Here is a 15,999-nt window from a genome sequence, read left to right as displayed (position 1 = left end):
ATGATAGCTACAATTTTTGTCTCGCCTATATTGTTCTCACACGACTTATTGTATCAGATATTCAACTTTGCAAAATTCGCTAACAAGAAAACTTTTTTGTGTAATGAGCATTTATCGTTATTTTGGTACTAGCTTGTAGGAAATTCGATTCCACGCATTTTTATATATTACACTTTACCGTATGTTTAGACACAACAATAAAACAGTCCGATAACGATTTTGTCATAAACGCATTTCTGTCTTTAACTTTAGATTTTTACAACGTCGTCTTTTATCCATGTAAACAAACGAAACAAGATGTTAAGTTACATCGGTTTAACTCAATTTGCTCGAAAACGTCTCATGATATCCTGATGAAATTTTCACCATAATATGTAATCCTATGATAGCTACAATTTTTGTCTCGCCTATATTGTTCTCACACGACTCATTGCATAAGATATTCAACATTAAAAAATTCGCTAACAAGAAAACTTTTTCGTGTTAAGAGAATTTATCTTCATTTTGGTATTAGCTTGTAGGACATTCGATTCCACGCATTTTGATGTATTCCACTTAATCGTATGTCTAAACAAACAAAAAATACAGTGCGATAACGATTTCGTACTAAACGCATTTCTGTCTTTAACTTTACATTTTGACTCAACGTCGAAAACTCTGCGAATAGAACAGTGATTTCGTACAAAGTTTAAAGCGGGGGATCTTCCACACCACTTGAGATAACAACATGGGATTTTTATCATTTTGTTCAGTGCAATATTGGCTATAAATTATACGCTGATAAATTTTCTCTAGCATTTATGCGTGTGTGTTAAAATCGCAGATGTTTGATTTGAAAACGAGTCGCTGAATAGAAAACTTTTTTGTACTCATTGATATTGGGGTGATTTGAACATCTGCTTGTACAGAATTTAATTCTGCACATTTTGATACCACATACTTGATAGTGTGTTGAAAATTGGCTTCAATATTGACCGAAAACCATTTTGCTTGAAACACGCCTTTGATAAATTCTTCATAACATACAACGTCATCTCATTGAATCTGTTAAAGTGTAGATCTACAGCGAAATGCACTATACGAAAAAGTTGAGGTCGTGTTTTCTCTTCAAATAGTTGACCGATCTACCAAAAATTTTCGCATTAATATAAAACGTGTTAATAGCAACAAGTTTTGTGGGGATCATTTTTTGCTAACATATTCGCATTAAGTAGAAATTCTTAGTTTTTCGCATGAAAATCACTTCACTGACAAGGAAAAAAATTCCCATTCAATACAAGTACATAACAATTGCTATCATTCTATAGGGAATTCTGTTCTGCACATTTTGATGTATGATACTCCACAATAGGTCTAATTACAAGAATACTGCTGAGAGAAAACGCATTCGTGCTTATAGAAATTTTGAACTTTTCAGTCGAGTTAAACCGAACGTCGTTAGATAGCGAATAGTTGATAAAACTGTGTTTGTATCGAAGCGGTTTATGTTAACTGCCTCAATAACGCGTGAACGCATTTCGATGAAATTTTCACAATCATAACCAGCAAATAGACAGTAACAATAAGAGTTTAAATATTTTGCAAGTAGATAAGTGGATATATGTCAAAATTTCTGTTTATTGGTAAAACTTGGGTTGATATGAAGAAAAGATTTTCATTTCGCAATATGATACAGTAATATTTGCATCATGCGATGGGGAATTTATTTCTGTGCATTTTGGTGTAACATACTTGATGTTTTTGTAAAACGCTGCAGTTATACGGGCAGAAAACCATATAAAAACAAACACACATTTCATGAATCGTAATTTTGACCCTTCGATGTCAGTGCAAATCGACGACGTCATTTCAATAAATCTCATCCACAGTACAAGGGGAGTTTACATATTATCGACGATAGCAAACTGAGTTTCTTTGCAACTGATTTAACACGAATATCTGTGAAACCCGATGTCCAAATTCAATAAAATTTTCACCAGATTAACTGAAATTTCGATGCGCTCATACTGATACTATTTGTTCATACAAAATCGAATGCGCGAGTTATGATAATTTGATCTTAACGCAGATTTTATTGATATTTCAAATTTACGAGAACAATTGTACACATAACCATACTATTTGTATATGATTGTGTAGGCGCCAGTGTGCTGAACATTTTGATATATGTGGTTGGATATTTGTTTACTATATCTTCGTTGTATTGGCACTAAACTCACAAAACAGAGTTGAAAAAATCACAACGCGATAGTCGCTCCTCAATAGAAATCATATCGAGCTGCTTTCGTCAGTCGAACGTCATGAAAACATTTGAGTTCTCGGAATTGAAAATAAATATTGAATTGTTCAGGCTATGTAGAAAACTAAATGGGTATACGGGAATATTTTGTGCTGATGTTAAATGTTCAGTAATAAATATTTTGATGGATTACTCACATATTTGATATGATCTAGGATTATTTCAGAATGATAGGTTAGTAAATCTATGTTTGACTAGATTTTTTAATAATATAGATCTCTACACGCATTTTCTAGTTTTTACATTTACTCTAAAAATCTGCGTTGGGTACGCCTCATAACAAGATTTGAGACCTAAAGACCATGGATTTGCTTTAACTCGAAGGAAATACTGGATGGATTGTACGGACTCATGCTTATCAATTTGTATGCCCATTCAAGCTGTGTGTGAATATTTCGGCTTGTATGGTCATGAAAAAATATCATCACAAAGTCAATATTTGTAGGATTTTTGCATGTTAAGTATGATTTTTTGATTTCTCATCAAATACACATTCAATCGTAACTTAAATCATGAAGTATAAACATTTTCAATGTGCTTTTTTGTCATTCTTCGTTTGATCGTTGAAGGGTTCGGACGTGTTTTTCGAAGCTCTCGACGTCGTACTCAGTATAAATTGAACTGGGCTGGCAAAGAACGCTCAGTTGCGACTTTGAAATTGACCGTTACGGACGTGTTTTTTATGCGCTCTTTTTTTTACATTGACTTAATCTTAGTTCAATGAAAGACTTTGACAAAGACGGACGTACTTTCGTGAGCTCTGACTATTGATGAAAAGTTTTGAGTTTAACTGACTTGTACTTTGAGAGTTAAATTGACTTCGCGTTATAGAATAGCGACTTGGTACTCGGGTTATGGAATTACTGGTGGACTGCAGTGTTAGGGTATTGTCATGAGATGACGGCTTGACTTTTACTTGCGTTGTGAAATGAAATCATGCTCTCATGCGATGATAACTTTTGAACGTTTAGTACTGACTGACAACGAACTTTTGTGAGCGTTATATATGAAAGGTTTGACTTACATTAATTTTTTTGAACGACTTGACTTCACTTTAAGTTTTGACATCGGACTGATCGGACGTGTTTTTTTAAGCCCTGACTGTTGTGAATAATTAAATTTATGTTGTGGTGTCAAGCGATTGACTGTCAGTTGAGGTTCAGATGTCGAGCTGTGCGGACGTGTTCATCGAGCTGCTGTCTACAAAAAACGTGAGTACAAATTTTTTTCGTTTTACTGTTTACAAGTTGCGTGATGATGTATGATGGTTGTAATGTGTTGGGTAGAAATTACTCAGTGCTGATACAGTGTCGATATGTTGTGATGAGCGATAATAGTGGATGATGGTGGAACAGAATATGCATTGAGCTATTTTGAGGAAGCGAACATATGATGGAAAAATGTTGCAAAAATATTAAATGACAATGTATTGAATCGCTTTTGTTGATATGTATGATATTGATTAAATTGTATTTGCATGCTGTAACATTTCTATTTCATTTCAGGGGGCTGTGGTGAGTATTGTAGTATAAATTTGTTTCAATAAATCATGATGAATGAAAACTGATTTCGATTCGTTTTGTACAGGTTTACTTGTATAGAAGTGTAATGCGTTGGGTAGAAATTACTCAGTACTGATATAGTGTCGATATGTTGTGATTAGCGATGATGGTGTATGATGGTGGAACAGAATATGAGCTTCTTTGGGGAAACGAACATATGATTGAAAAAAATTTGCAAACATAGTAGATAAATGATATGATATTGCTTAAATTGTATTTGCATGCTGTAACATTTCTATTTCATTTCAGGGTGCTGTGGTGAGTACTGTAGATTGTAGTGCATATGTATAGAATTCAATAAAAGATTATGACTGAAAACTGCTTTTGATTCTTATTGTACAGTTTTAGGGATTATAAGTCTATAGCAACTCTGTCGGTTGGTGTTCATGAGTGTGAGCTTAATACAGCAATGTTTGAGTAGTACAAAAATGTTTTCGCTTTTGTGGTCGCCAGCTGTCCGTGATCTGTAAAGTGAAAATACACAGAGCTATGAAGCATACAAATGTTTCGAAATTTTATCAATGATTGTATACTATGCATGTTTTGATTTAGTTCGTTTCAGATTTGACATGAGATGAAAACCTGACATGATTTGAACAGAGCTGGGAAACGAAAAGGTAAGTCTGTTTCATTCCACTATGAACACTTGTATTTTGACAAAAGAAGAGATAAAGTGAGTTACTTTATCATCATGGTTTCATTTGGTGTATAACACATGAACAGAGGTAAACCTAGCTAGCTTTTCGTGTACTCTATTTTGGATGATGATTATGTCAGTAACTTTAATTGTACGGCTAGTAAAGTATGAACATGAATGCTTTGTTCAGATTTTCAGATGTGTTCAAGTCTGGCAGCTGGAGTGAACAGTTGTGTTTTCTGGAGCTCCAACAATATGCTAGAAGGTAAGTAACTATGTTTGTTTTGCATTGCATGTTTTTATATGTTTCAGACTTTCAAGCAGAGATGTCATGCTGACTGGAGTTGAGCACAGGGCAGTGACAAATTGAAAGGTAAGTACTTTTGACTGAATGTTTGTTCTATGCATGTTTTGTTTTAATACATTTCAGGAGTGCTTATCCAGTGATGATATGACAGTTGGAGTGAACAGTGGAGCCAAGCAGTCTTGTTTTTGGAGCTACTCAACAAGCCTTGAAGGTAAGTTAAGAATTTCTCAATGTTAGTGAATTGAAGTACTGTCACTTGCTTTTGGACAGTCGAACAGAACAGACGTGGTTGCGAGAGCTCTCATATCTGTTGTGTTAAACTGTTTTTATGATATGTTATGTTTGTTTGTTTGTTTGTGATGTACTATTTTTCAGATGCTGATGGCAGTGATGGGTTTTCAAGCTGACCTGAACAGAAAAGCACTCATATGGTAAGTACAAAATAGTTGTTATATGGGATGTTTTGTGCATGCTTCTATGTTTCAGGTGTACTTGCTGACAGCGACGAAGACGATACGATAAGAGGAACATTGTTGAGAATGTGATTGGGACTTGCAAACAGGGTAAGTGTAACAATTGTGTTTGTTTAATTTGTAACATGCGTGCTTTGCTCTGTTTCAGATTTCACATGCAGAAATTAAACAGGATCTCAACTGCTGAAACACAATTCATCAAAAGTAAGGTAAGTTTTAATTCATTGATTTGAATTGTACAATGTGTTCTTTACTTTATTTCAGATTCGAGTCACTGGTTTACACATGGAAGAAGATTTCCACGTCTGTTACTCAACTCTACAGAAGCAAGGTAAGTCGATCAATTTTTTGTTTTAATTTGTACTGCTGTAATGTGATGGTAAACTTATGCTATTTTTTATGTGTGTCATGTACAGATGGATAATTCAAGTTTGATCTGTGTTGGTTTATGTTCAAAAACGTTTTACATGTATGTGTGTTTCCAGATGTTTTGTTTCAGTTGATGTCCAGATGGCAAGCAGAACAGACGTGTTTCTTGGATCTGCCAAACAGTGAGTACAAACGTTTTATATTTTTCAGTTGTGTACTCATAGAAGTCTGTGAAAGATGATAGCAAGGGTAGAATCTATCAGTACTTGTGTCTAAAAATGCTGATGTGTGACGGTTTACTGAAAAGGGTAAATGCTAGCCAGTACTTACACTTGAGCAACCGTGGGATGTCGAACTAACTGATGATGTACTATGATGGTGAACACTTACTATGTGTATCAAAATGCTTTTGTTGATATTTACTATAGATGATTTGATATTGGTTAACATTTGTTTGCATGCTGTTAACATTTCTATTTCATTTCAGGGAGCTGTGGTGAGTATTGTAGTATACATTTGTTTCAATAAACCATGATTAATGAAAACTGATTTCGATTCTTTTTTACAGTTTTAGGGATTATCACTCTATAACAACTCTGTCGGTTGGTGTTCGTGAATGTGAGCTTAATGTTTGAGTAGTACAAAAATGTCTTTACTTTTGTGATCGCCAGTTGTCTGTGATTTAAAGTGAAAAATACACAGAGCTATGAAGCATACACTTGTTTCAATATTTTATCAATGATTCATCAATGATAGTGTGCTATGCATGTTTTGATTTAGTTCGTTTCAGGTATGACATGACATGAAGAGTTGACAGTCGAACAGAGCTGAGCAACGCAGAAAGGTAAGTGTGTTTCATTTTAGTATGAACACTTGTATTTTGTTTTTATATGGTATGTTTTGTGCATGCTATGTTTCAGGTGTACTTGTAGTCAGCGACGAAGACGATTCAAGAAGAGGAACATTGCTGAGAAAGTGAATGGGACATGCAAACAGGGTAAGTGTTACAATTGTTGGTTTGATTTTTACCATGCATACTTTGCTTTACTCTGTTTCAGATTTCACATGCAGAAATGGTCTCATAGCAGTGCCAACAGTGAATAAGGATTTCATCTGCTGTGAAACAACTCAACAGAAAGTAGGTAAGCATTGAATGAATGCACTTGAGCTGTACAATTTGATGTGATGCTTTTCTCTGTTTCAGATTCAAGTTCCTGGTGTAGACAGAGAAATGTGTTTGAAGAAGGAATTCTACTACTGTGATTCAACTCTACAGAAGCAAGGTAAGTAGAAACAAAATTTTGGTTTAATTTAACTCATGTGTTTTGCACTGCATGCTATTTTTCAGGTCTCTCATGCAGTGAGGGAAAAGAAGAAGATTTCAAGAAAAAATCACTGCTGCAACTCAGGCCGATAACAAGGTAAGCGTTTACTATATTGTATACAAAATGTTTTTCTGTTTTACTCTGTTTCAGGTTTCAATTGCAGAGATGTTGCAGAGATGATTTGACAGCTTGTGACAGAAAAGAAATTCAGCAGCTGTGTCTCGACTCTAGCCACGAGGTAAGTCAAAACAAATATACTGGTTTGTATGTAATGTTGTTATGCCCTTCTATGTTTCAGACTTACATTGCTGTGACTGTTCGACAGTGGGTCAAAAAAGAGACGAATACAGGTTTCAAGAAGAAAATTGGCTGTTGAAAACCTGCACAAAATATGAGGTAAGTAAACTATTCTTTTGGTTTGTTTTGTGCTTTGTTATGCTTAACTATTTTTCAGATTGGAATGGTGGGTCGTTACAGAGCAGACTTTTGGACAACTGAGAAGTTGAGAAACAGAGAATGATTCAAGATCAGCTAGGTAAGTCTTGATTATTATGCATTGCTAAATGTTTTTTTCATTCCAGTATGGCTGTGGTAAGTACACAAACTTTCTATAATTTAATATTGAACTGTTTTTATGACCTGTATTCTGCATTGTAAAATGTCTGTTTTTCATTTCAGTATCCTGTGGTAAGTACACTAACTTTGTATAATTTCATATTGAAATGTTTTGATGACTTGTATCCTGCTATGCAATGCTTAATATATTTTTCATTTCAGTGTGGCTGTGGTAAGTACAATTGCCTTCTTTAATTTTCATATTGAACTGTTTTGATGACTTGTATCCTGCTATGCAATGCTTAATATATTTTTCATTTCAGTGTGGCTGTGGTAAGTACAATTGCCTTCTTTAATTTTCATATTGAACTGTTTTGATGATTTGTATACTGCTATGCAATGCTTATTGTTTTTTACATTTCAGTGTGGCTGTGGTAAGTACACTAACTTTCTTTAATTTTCATATTGAACTGTTTTGATGACTTGTATTCTGCTATACAAAATGTGTTTTTTTCATTTCAGTTGCCTGTGGTAAGTACACTAACTTTCTTTAATTTTCATATTGAACTGTTTTGATGACTTGTATACTGCATTGTAAAATGTGTTTCTTTTTCATTTCAGTATGGCTGTGGTAAGTACACAAACTTTCTATAATTTCATATTGAACTGTTTTGATGACTTGTATTCTACTATGCAATGCTTAATGTATTTTTTCAGTAGCCTGTTGGTAAGTACAATTGCCTTCTTTAATTTTCATATTGAACTGTTTTGATGATGTGTATACTGCTATGCAATGCTTAATGTTTTTTTCATTTCAGTATGGCTGTGGTAAGTACACATACTTTCTATAATTTCATATTGAACTGTTTTGATGACTTGTATACTGCTATGCAAAATGTCTGTTTTTCATTTCAGTAGCCTGTGGTAAGTACACTAACTTTCTTTAATTTTCATATTGAACTGTTTTGATGACTTGTATTCTGCTATACAAAATGTGCTTTTTTCAATTTCAGGTCAGCAATGGTAAGTATAGTGTGTTTCTTTATGTATAATTTTGTATACATATTGTTTTTTTCATCATAGCATGTCTTTTATATTTATGCTTTGTGTAAGTAAAATGTTCATAAATCATTCTTATCTTCAAACTAAAAATGTATTGTGCTATGCAAAATGTCTGTATGATTTCAGTTGCCAGAGGTGAGTACCATTACAGTTGAAAAGTTAGTTTTGTTTAGTTAAAGTTTTGGTTCACAGTTCTGTTTGTTATTTGGCAAAATTTACATGTATGCATTGAGTCTTGATTTCAGCTAGATTGTGGACTGAAGAAGATTGCCAGCAGAGGGATTGGATACAAGATACAAAGTAAGTACTGAGTTTCTTACTAAAAGTTTTGAGTTGTATTCATCGTGTGTTAATATGCTATGATTGCTATGAACATGACTTTTGTATTTCAGCGAAGACAACATAGGTAAGTAAAATTGTTATCTGTTTCATGTTTACTGTTACAGTTCAATATTGTGTTTATAAATTGTAAGTTGTACAAACACATTCAAAAGTTTCTGATCATGCTTTCGATTTCATTTCAGCTTTACTGCTGGACGAGTGTTCTCTACTACTAGACGTGTCAGGTTTACTACCAGGCGAGCAGTGACAACAAGGCGCCTTTGTGGAAACAACACAACAAAAAAGTGAGTATTAGTTGAACAATTGATTGAAATTGTTTTACTGTATGTTATACTTAAATGCAAAATTGTGCACATAAATTGTAAGTTGTACAATTACAATGAAAGTTTCTGATCATGCTTTCTATTTCATTTCAGCTGTACTGCTAGACGAGCAGTGACAGAAAGGCGCCTGAACATGCAACACAAAACAAAAAAGTAAGTATCAGTTAAACAGTTGGTAGAGTTGTGTGTTTTTCTTTAGCAGTTTGTGTTTACTATTTTATTTGATACATGGTATATTACACATGCATGTTTTTATCATTTCAGGCTGTTTACTTTCATCGTTTACTGTTTAACACAATTTGCTTTTCTATTTTCAGTGCCAATATACAAACCTTGATGTGGACACCGAGTAGTCAATACATACGTGTGGCGTACAGCTGCGACAAAACCGTGGGTCCATCGCACCGATAACTCGAATATTGGCCCGCGTATGGACATCAGTGCAACTTTGTGAATCCATGTAACTTTGTGAATCCATGTAACATTGCGAATATGTGTCGATCGAAAAATGTGTACATTCTGCACTGAAACGAACTCGGTGTTGCAAGTGGCAAGTGTTGACAGTGTGTATGTTTATGTTTATGTTTTTACATGAAAAATAAAGGAGATTGTTCTCCTACCTTTTTTTTCCTTGTTTTATTGTGCTGGCCAGCAATATTGATGTATTGATGTATGTGTTTGTGTTTAAACTATGCAATACCAAAATCAAACAAAAAATAAACATTAACAGTCATTAACTGTGTTTGGGCGGCCGAGGGGTTTAAGACTCCACAAGTGTGAAGCGCACTGATAGCACTTGGGGGTAAACACCTCGGTATTTCGGTGCTAAAATGTTTTCACGGTGCTTATTTTGACGCACTGTTAGAACTACCAACCAGTAAATGATTGCTTGATTTATAAAACAAATATTCAGTCTCTACTTTGGCACAAGAGACTCTAAGTATCAAATACCAACAATTTAAGCGCAGACAATCACATGGTGGTACACCAGTCCGAATATACTCATTGCTCTAGCCAGGATTGCAAATTACTTGTGTTGACTAGCAAGGCTCCCTAGTAACGGAGCAGTGTTACTGGCGTTTTTTGGGTCGATAGTGCTTAGGTGAGGTTTTGCTCGAATCGGGAGCGGGTCACTCGCTTGGGCGAGTTAGTTTTCGCTCGTAGTTTCCAATCTGGCTAGATCAATGTAAGGTTGTTTTGACTGCTATTTGGCAAGCAGAAAGACAACAGCGGTTAATTGACTGAGTATGGGCGACCGAGGTATGTAGGTGTCAATAGACCGACTCCACAAGTTGCGAAGCGAACCGATAGCACTTGAGGGGAAACGCCTCGGTTTTCGGTTCTAACATGTGTTATCCATGCTGTCGTTATACTCTGGCAAGGCTCCTCAATCTATCGCGAGGGACACTCATTATTGCCCGCAAGCTTTAGAACCTGACGTGGGTCGATGCGTATGCGAGTCCGAGGACGCGATGGCATTTGATAAGGCTACCAACCAGTTAATGATTGCATGATCTATAAAACCAAATTTTAAGTCTACTTGGGCACAAGAGATTCCAAGTACCAAAATACCAACAATTAACAAGCAGACGCTTTTCAAAACTATGACCGCTGAGATTGATAGTCAGATGGAGTCCTGCCCATTTAGCTGTGTAGCGGTCTAGGGCGGGGTTGCAAGTCAATACGAAATGAGGCGCTATAAAGCAACTCGTCCCCGTTATGACCGTCAATACTTTCGACACTATCTGGGAATCCTTTCAACACCACATTGTTGCGCTGTTGGAAGGGTGGTAGGCACGCATGGTGACATGCCTGTGCTTTGCTATGCGACACCATGGTATTTTCGTACGGTGACACGAAATATCTTAATCTGGCTCTCTCAGAAACGCAGGCACGCGTTGACCGAACCTGACCGATGACCGAGCAATAACATTTCTATTAAGTGCTTCAATGCACAAAGTCTGCTAGGGCTGGGGTGGGAAGGCGACTTCTCTTGTACTCAGACAAGAGGAACGGTCACAAGTCCGTGAAAACGCCGAGTGACACCACTAGCTTTCAATCGTACAAAGCAAAAAACTTTCAAACTTTAGTTTGAGGTGAAATGATAAAAAAACTATATAAACAACTAACCGTTATAAGATATTTGCCATATGGACACAAACTATGCTACTCAATGTTGCGTTGAACATTAATTGCGCCTTACGAACTACTCGTGTTGAAACTAACATTGAGTGACTCGTAAACTTAAAGCAGTTACTCGCTTTTGACTGCATACACATTTTGTACAACGGCTCGTTATTGGTATAACTTGTCTTTCAATGAGGAACGTCTATTGCGCTTGTAGAATATACGAACAAAACACACTACATAAATGACGTTTAGGGATTATTTTGACTTTCCATTTGAGATGATATGATGAAAAAGTATATACATCAGTTTAAGCGACTTTCATGACATTCACCACATGGCCATAAACTTGCGTTATTCAATGAAATGTTAAAATTTCGCTAGCAAAATAAATAGAAACTATATACGCAGTTTCATAACTTTCGATGTATGATCATGAAGTTTGAAATTGTGCAAAGCAATTTTGCGTTAAAAGTTGCATGCAGTTTAAAACCTGAAACATTTCGCTACACTTCAACCGTATTCAACACTCAAGAACTCAATTGTTTGTACAGAACAATACGAATGTTCCCATTTTGAAACGACAGTCAAGTAACACAACTGCTTGAATGTTTTGAAAAGCAGTATCGCTTCATCGCTATGATTTGGTTGTGAGATGTAATATATAGTATAGTAGCATCAATGTTACAGACCCGTAAGCACATTCATACACCTGCTTTAATATTTCGGAAAGCAGTATTACTTCAATGATATGGTTTGGTTATAAGATACAATATATGATGTATTGATGTAACAGATCTGTATGCACATGTTAAACAACTACTTGGTTAGTTTGGAAAGCAGTGTCGCTTCAATGCTGCGTCAAAACATTTCTGCAAGATGTGAAAAATATCTATTTGAATGGGATTTCTGAGGTTTAGCCATCGCCGAAAGGCCAATGTTTCTTCATGTATGTATGACAAAAGTTACTGCTATATTTGCTAGTATGCTAGTCCGTATTGCATATCGCAAGGTGGTAAAGCGGCTCTTTTCATTTCGCTGTGAAAAGAACGGTCACAAGCCCGTACAAACGCTGAGTGACACCTCTTGATCATGTAGCTTGTATGAAACGTGTTTACAAAACCAAAGTAGTTCAAAGCAAAACGCTTTTCCTTCTTCGAGGGAGAAGAAATCTGGGTGCAAGTCCCGGCTTTGGTTATAACACGAATACTACTCGCTGCTCAATAGCAATATTCATACTCTTAGACAGTCAAGTTAATCGCGGGACCAAATGCCCATAGGTTCGATTTTGACTTGCTACATCCACGATTGAAATGAACCAACGAATTTCCATTGAGTGCATGATTGAAACGTACAGGATAAAATTTCCTAATCCGTTTTTAGTGAAACTATTGACCGCTCTATGTTAAAACAAAAACAGTTTATATTTAAAGCTTGAACATTCGCTGATAATAGGCATGCAATAACAATCCAACGCTGAAATGACTCACACTCCTACGCAATTAATTTTATCGCGGGACCAAATACCCATAGGCTCGATTTCGAGTTGCATTAATTACTGCAAATTAATAACCATATGATATGGACTTTAGCAATTAGGAATCTTCGAAAATGTATCGGGTCGTAAATGTGTACTACGATGTTTATCGAAACGGTCCCCGGGCTTATAAACCTTGACTGCGTATCACACGATTAATTGGAACGATGACTGGAACCAATTTGGATTTCAAGAAATATTTTGAGTGCTTTATGTTGGTAACTTGAGAAGAAAGGGACACACAAATGCTTTGCATCTTTATTATGACTTAACCGCATAATAATGTTTATATACATTTATATTTAATCAATAATTGTCATCTTTTGCAAAGATGAACATGCGACTCTAGTTGTTTGTACATTTAGTTTACACAAACGTTTTACAACTTACACTTCAAAGAAGTTTTAAACATTGCTAGAAAATGACATATAAGTACGGAAAAAACAACACTAAGTTTGTACAATCAATTGAAAATTAAAAGGGATAATATGTAAACTGTTATACATACGATATCCCTATACCGTCAGTTAAATTATCAATATCTGTATATAAAAGGCTAAGCGACATTTAAGCTTGAATATTCAGCTGTAATAAAAATAAAATTAATGGGCAGTATGAGGTTAATGTTGAGTTGTCGTGGGGAAAATTAGTGCTAAATGAAAATGGCGGAATCAGGGGTTCGGTTGTTAAATACAATTAATTGAAGAAGTATAGATATATATCGGGCGCGTGTTTACATTTACACAATTTATTAAGAATATCCTCAAATGTTTAAATAAAATGAAATAAAGTTTTGTGAAAATTTGTTATTCATCATGTAGTACAATACATTAATTGTAACAAAAAATTTGTTTTATTTGGTTCTGTGAAAGAAGAACTGCAAACATGTAAATAAAAAAAGTTGGCCAGTGTTGTGAATTCAACAATGCGATACCGATGTATAGATATCAATATGGAATAGATTCCTGAGGATCGATACAATTAAAATATCTGTCCTTTGACAAGCACAATAACTGATTAAATGTTATTTTACTTTACATCGTCGCACAATAGAACACTTAGTTCATTAAAAACATATATCGTTTGTTCGAGTTTAAAAACAAGCACATATCAAATATAGTAAAATTCTAATACACTAATACAAGTGGTGAGACATTTGTTGACTAAGAACAAAAATAACGAAATATTGCAATACTTCCACGTCGGTGGGATGTGTATGAATACAAAACACGACAATACCAATCTCTATATGATTTGCACGTTGTTATAAATCGGTCCAAAAAGTTACTTTTCATAATCTTAAATTGTATATTTTATACTATTTAATCTTAATTTGTATATTTTATGCTATTTAAGTATCCAGTAATTTTACTTAAATATTTCAATTAAATTGATACAAACCAATGTTGCAATTGGTGCAAGTAACAGTTTAAAGGCAATTTATTGTGCATAACGAAGATGTTTATTTCAACAATCAAATCTTACTAGAACAGCGGAGAGTTGTTAAACTAGATCTAGTATCTTTTTTTTCCGAAAATATTAAAGGCAGCGGGTAATGAAATTAACTATATATGATTTTTATCCATGTGATTAGGACAGAGTAGTCAACGAATATCTTGTTTAAACATTGTCGTCATAGTATAACCAACATCCTGATTGTTAAAATTTCAACATTATATTTTGAAACGAAATTTCTGCCAATTTACTGGAAATTAACCAATTTTCCTTCTTTTTGATAAAGAAAATAAAAACTTGTTTCACTTGTCTAATCAAACGGACTAGAAGAGTCTTTTTAGATCCTTTATGCCTAGCGTCTAGAAAAAAGGACTTGGCAAACAGCGTAGACCCGATGAGACGCCGCATGATGCGGCGTCGCATCTGGGTCTGCGCTGTTTGCTTAAAGGAATTTCTGTATGAAATATTCTAAATATAGAAATAAATATAGTAGACATCCCTAATTTTGGAAATGAATTGATCCAATTTAGAAGGATGGGCGAGTCCACTCGGCATAAATGGGTTAATAGTCCGAACAAACAGTGTGATTGTCTCGGACTACCGAGCTCTTACCTAGTGTCATCCAACTAGCTCAAGTACTTTGCAAACTATCGCAGGGCCAAAATTTTAGTTTTCACTTATTCCTGTAAACGTATAAACCACGATTTATGTTTCCATAACAAATACATTTTTTGTATAACATATAAACTGAAATAGAGAGCATATTTCTCTATAAGGCGTTCTATCCAAACACGGAGTTTCATAAACCTACCTTATGATCTTTTTTCAGCTGGCGCATAATATATTTTGGTTTTCGTTAAATTCTTGAAAACGAAATATTTTTCCGCAAAAAAATTTGGGTTAACGTGCATTAAACCCTCATACAATGTAGGTTACTCTGTTTGTATGTACTTACCGAGTTTCATAAACCAACCTTTACTACTTGTTGAGTTATTGCAAGACCTTTACTTTAGTTTTCACGTATTTCAGTATTTATCGCAATCTTGCTGTTTGAGTGAACGAAATAGCTAACATAACAGGGATATTCCAGACATTGTGTCATGTGTCTGTCGTACAGGGCAGCATATCACCACGTGGCTATTGTACAGGACAGCATGCCAACCGCATCCAGCATCAATACTCAAAACGAATATGCAATTATATGTGATCCACTTAGATTCCTGCTTTGCTCGAAAACCAAAATAAGCAAAATACGAAGACTTAATTCAAAGAAGTAAATAAAGTGATTGGGTCAAAACCTACCTACCTGCCCCCGCTTTCACACATAAAACTGTCAGTTTCACTTCATTCGGATTATTGTTAAGTCGTTGAACTGTTGCTTAAAGCAGACAGTCCATGCCAACTATCTAGCTGAAACCCGAAACCCTTGTTTATTCACTGCTTCATTCAAAATAATAATTAAACACTACCCGTTGTAAACGTTTACAACCATATGTGTTGTTGTTTTTTTGGCTTGACTTGAACGTTCCAATTTTTCCAGAGTTCCGAATATGGTGCGGTAAAGCATTCTACAACTCAGGCGCAACACTTGTGAAACTTCTTCCGCAATATTTCCCATGGCGATAT

The 15,999-nt window shown here is 35.1% G+C and overlaps 1 long non-coding RNA gene across 3 annotated transcripts; it reads left to right on the top strand.

The window, feature by feature from the left end:
- The first annotated feature begins 2,872 nt into the window (after nt 1-2,872).
- LOC127876738 (uncharacterized) lies at nt 2,873-9,880 on the top strand. Of its 3 annotated transcripts, none has more exons than XR_008048050.1 (7): nt 2,873-3,510; nt 4,111-5,016; nt 5,181-7,210; nt 7,427-8,889; nt 9,114-9,215; nt 9,348-9,407; nt 9,572-9,880. It is a non-coding gene; the product is annotated as an uncharacterized LOC127876738 (long non-coding RNA). The 3 variants fall into 3 exon arrangements; XR_008048049.1 differs by having other exon boundaries at nt 2,876-5,016; nt 5,181-5,609; nt 5,764-7,210; XR_008048048.1 differs by having other exon boundaries at nt 2,876-5,016.
- The last annotated feature ends 6,119 nt before the right edge of the window (nt 9,881-15,999 follow it).

This window comes from Dreissena polymorpha, chromosome 4, assembly GCF_020536995.1.
Source record: "Dreissena polymorpha isolate Duluth1 chromosome 4, UMN_Dpol_1.0, whole genome shotgun sequence".
Taxonomy (NCBI): Eukaryota; Metazoa; Mollusca; class Bivalvia; order Myida; family Dreissenidae; genus Dreissena; species Dreissena polymorpha.
Note: the sequence above shows the minus strand (reverse complement) of the source record. Positions and strands in the feature narration are given on the sequence as shown.